The following is a 4,806-nucleotide window of genomic DNA, read 5'->3' as shown; positions in this document are numbered from 1 at the left end:
TGATGTCCGGGGGGTGGTTCGGTAGGCCCATAAGATCCAAGGGAGTTCTTCCGCCCATCTTCCTTTTGCCTCACCCAGCCTCTTTTTAATTCCCCGGAATATCACTTTGTTCGCCGCCTCGATTGCCCCATTTCCTTGCGGGTGGGCGACTGAGCTAAATTTCTGTTCAATTCCGAAATGGTGCAGAAACTTGCGGAATTTGTTTCCAATAAATTGAGTTCCATTATCTGAGATGCAGGTTTTCGGAATGCCAAACCGGAGAATGACCTGTTCCAGGAAGAACTTTTTAGCGGCTTCTTCGGTTATGGTTGACAGATGACGGGCTTCGACCCATTTGGTCATGTAGTCGATGGCGATTATGCAGTACTTCGCTTGCTTCGTGCTAGTGGGCAGTACGCCAACTATGTCCACGGCCCATACGACGAATGAAATATGGCTTAGTACATATGTCATTTCTTCTGGGGGCTGTTTCGGGACAGTGGCGAACAGCTGGGATTGTACACATCTCTTTGCATGGTCGATGACATCTGCCCTCAGAGTGGGCCAGAAGAATCCCTGCCGGAGAATTTTAAAGGCGAGCGACCGACCAGCTACGTGTTCTCCGCAAATTCCTTCGTGCACTGCATCCAAAGCCTGTTGTTGTTCTTCGTTGTTCAAACAGCGCGGAAGGGTTTGACTGACTGATGGATGATACATCCGCCCATTGATTATAATGTAGTTCGATGCTCTGGATTTAATTTTCAGCGCATCCTTTCATCCGGGTGGTAGAATGCCTTTTTCCAAAAAGTTCCTGAGGGGGTTATCCAGTCGCTCCCCTGGCGAATTTCTAGACATTCTTTCTTTTCGATCGAAGGCGTCTTGGATTCAGTGAGGTAAATAGAACCAGTTAAGTTCTGTGTCTCGACCGAAGCTAGCCTGGAAAGGGCATCTGCCCTAGAATTGTTCTCTCTGCCAATTCGACTTAGTTCAAAGGTTTTAAATGATAAGGAAGCATCACGTACCTTGGCAGCATAGGCTTTCGTTCGGGGATCCCTTTGTTCATACTCCCCCGTGAAGTGTTTCACGACCAACATGGAGTCGCTGAAGGCCCTTAGGTGTTTCACCTCAAGGCTTCGGGCCAGCTTCATGCCTGCGAGGAGGGCCTCATATTCGGCCTCGTTATTTGTCAAAGGGAAGTCGAACTTATGGCTTGGCATATTTCAAATCCTTCGGGGCTGGAGAGGATCAAGCCGGCCCCACACATTTTTCCGGCTAACGACCCATCTACAAAAAGCTTCCACTTTCCTGGGATCCCGATTAGTTGTTCATCAGGTGAAAGATCCATCGGGCCCGAGAATGTGCATTCAACCATGAAGTCGGCCAAAGCCTGGGCCTTAATTACCGTTCGGGGAACGTACTCGAGATCGAATTCCCCGAGTTCGATGGACCATGCTACGACTCTTCCAGAGGCTTCGGGCCTAGTTAAAATCTTCTTCAGAGGCTGGCTGGTGACAACTTGGACCGTCCGTCCTGTCCGAACTGATACAGATTGTACACCAGTTAGGCATACTTCTTCTTTGCTGTCTTGCTATCCTTATCCAGGATGCTTCCACCAAATATAGTTTTTACTTCGCTCTTTATCCTGTCCCTTCGCTCTGGCTCATCGGCCTCTACTTCCTCCTCTTGGTTATCCTTCGGCCCCAATCTATCTCTCAGATCTCGGACGAACTGATTAAGCTCGCCGTCTTTGATCATGCGCTCAATGAGCTTCTTGAGGTGATAACATTAATCGGTGTTATGCCCCTTGTCCCTGTGATAGTTGCAATACTTATCGGGGTTTTTCTTGTGGTTCGGGACCTTCATCTTGGCGGGGCGAACAAACCCTGGCTTGCCCTTTATCTCATGGAGAATCTTGAAGATCGGCGCATTCAAGGGAGTGAACACGGCCGAATCTCTATCTCGACGTCGTTCGGCCCCACGATCTGTTTCTTTCCTTCCTTCATTTCTGCTATCCCTCCGGTCAGATCCTGACCTTGAGCCCTCATATCTGTCGGCTCGCTTTGATCAGTCGTCCCTGCTTGAGTCTTTATACCCCCCAATACTTTCCATTTTTCGGCGAATATTCTCGCCCCTTACATATATATCATTCAGGGATTTTGGGGGAAAATCGTAAAGAGATGAGCGAAGCTTTTTACCTTTATAGGGGTCTAGCCCCGCCGTTAGGAAGCCCATTGCTTTGATTTTGTCTAGGTTAGTGACCACCCCCGCTTCTTCCTTGAACCGAGCGAGATAATCTCCCAGCTCTTCATTCGCCCTTTGTCGACAGTGGATTAAGGCTTCAGTATCCTTCGCCTTTCGGCATAGGTGCGAGTAGTACTTTAAGAACTTCCTCTTCAACTGCTCGTAAGACCCGATGGACCGAGGTTTCAGGGATTTGTACCACATCGAAGCAGACCCTTTGAGATAAGTCTTGAACATTTTGCACAACATGATATCATTGTGGCCCATCCCAACCATCAGGAGTTCATACTTTTCACAGTGGTCCTCGGGGTCTCCTTTCCCGTTAAACTCGCTCATCTTGGAGAATTGTCTCTCTTCGTCCGGAGGGGGTCGGTACAACTCAATATCTTGTGTCACAACAGGTTCTCGATCGGGCCTCCTATCATCGAACATGACCTTCTCTAAGCGATTGAGCCTGAGGCGGGATACATCGGGCTCCTCATCTGAATCAGAAGAGTAAGGTTGCTTAGTCCTCTTCCTTCAGGGATGCGAATCAGAGTCAGACTCATCTTCTTCGTCATACGCCCTACGTTCCCTTCTATCTTTATTCGTTCTGCCGGTCTCGTCGGCCCGCATCGCTTCTCTCAGGGTTCGTTCTTGCATTTCAATTTCCTCCCTTTGCAGTTGCAGGGCCTTCAACCGGAGCGCATCAGCTTCTCTTTTCTTGGCTCGCGCTTCCGCTTCTTTGTCAACTTGATCAACTTTGGCCTTAACCTTCTCCGCGGCCTTTTCTGCCCGGATCTTTAAGAGTAAGGCCTGTTCTTCAGGGGTCAGCGTAATAACCCCGTCCTCGTCGATTAGGGTGGACGGTTGTCCTTTGTCGGTGAAACCAGGCGGCGGTGAATGTTCATGAATTGGACTACATAACTCTCGTATTTCCCACAGACGTCGCCAAATGTTACGCCCAGATCCTTTCGGTCCCTTGAACAGGCTTCGACTGGATTGAAGGTGGCTTCGGACGTGCCTGAAAGTGAAGAGAATGCGAGGGTTTGTACCCCCGATTCACCTCCGGTATGAGAATCAGAATCTGGTTGTAAGAATAGAGTAATAATACAAGAAAAGCATAGTATTTACGAGAGAATGTGTCCATTTTGTCTTACTATTCTTAGGGTTTTTATACCCGATTCTGCTTTAAATGTCAGCCGTTACCAATCATTCAGGAGGGAGTGAAATTAGGGCATTATGTCCCTTGCTCTGTCCAATGGTTTGCAAGTATTGGGCCTCGGCCTGGACTTTCGTGGGTCTCTGTTTCTCGGGCCTGGAGGTCCTTCGGCCCAGTACCTTAACCGCTTATTGGACCTTCGTTCAGTGAGCCTGGTTTGACCTATAACCAACACAAAATATGAATTTTTATACATTTAGATTACATATTGTATCATTGATGTCAAATTCTGCACTCCACTAGAAATATATTATTAGCCATCGGCACTTGGGCTAAAATGATGAAAAGTTAGCATGTCAAAGCAGTCAAAACAATGTCTTCAGCAGGTCAAGCATAAAAGAGATGTTAATTAAAAACGCGAGTAGCTAGTTTCGGACTTAAAATAATTTAACATCAACAACTGAAACCTTAGAACATAGAGCCAATTACTATTACATGTTGAAACTTAAAACGTTTTTATCCCATAGATGCAACACATTCAACCTAACAGCCCTCGGTTAATTCTTCTGATACCCAGCAAACATAGAAGATAGCACTTTATCCGTCATAAAAGAAGCTTTGAGCAGATTCACAGCCTGTCATAATCACATACTAGAATTAGAACCAAACATGCAAGAGTAGGACAAAAGGCTATTAAAACTGATAAAATACAGGATTAAATGTACCTCATTTTTTCCTATGTAAACTTCCAAGGACTCAACTGCACTCATATCTTTAACATTGCTAAGAAGAGTAAAACTAGAAATGGAAGACATAGGCTTGACTACAAGATTATCCGTGATCATATAATTAACCAGCTCTTTCACATACCCTTCTCCCTTTCCGATTTCAGCATCCTCCTCACTCTCCTGAGACTCGATGTATTTCATCTCCGTGTTCTTGCTCATGCGCCCACAACCAGTACATTTTACCTGCTTATCAATTGACACATATGCACAACCATATCTACATCTGTAAACATAATCCGCCAAGTCACTATCCTCATCAGTGTTATCACCATCATCATCACATTCAGTATCATTGTCACCATCCATTTGATCGAACACTTCAGAGGTGTCGTCTGATGCTTTCAACACATGTTCTTTATTCACATCTGGCTGCATGTACTTGTCAGGCATTTCTTCGATGCTTTCGTAAAGTTTCCCCAAGGAGCCAACCATTTTGTCTGGAAAAGAAAATCCACAAAATCTTTTCCAGCTTCTCCGAAGATAACTCTTTTGGCATTTCTGTCTATTAGAAGCTTCAGGCTGATCTTTTCTGAACTAGTTTCACCCATTATAAAAATGCTTTTTAGGGTATTATAATGAATTCTTAGAGTGGAAGAGTAGAAGATTGTGATATTTATACACACAGAAGAAGCAAGATTTCAAATACTGACGCCTCGT

Source organism: Apium graveolens, chromosome 10 (assembly GCF_009905375.1).
Source record: "Apium graveolens cultivar Ventura chromosome 10, ASM990537v1, whole genome shotgun sequence".
Classification (NCBI taxonomy): Eukaryota; Viridiplantae; Streptophyta; class Magnoliopsida; order Apiales; family Apiaceae; genus Apium; species Apium graveolens.
The sequence above is the reverse complement of the archived record's forward strand: the minus strand, read 5'-3'. Positions refer to the sequence as shown.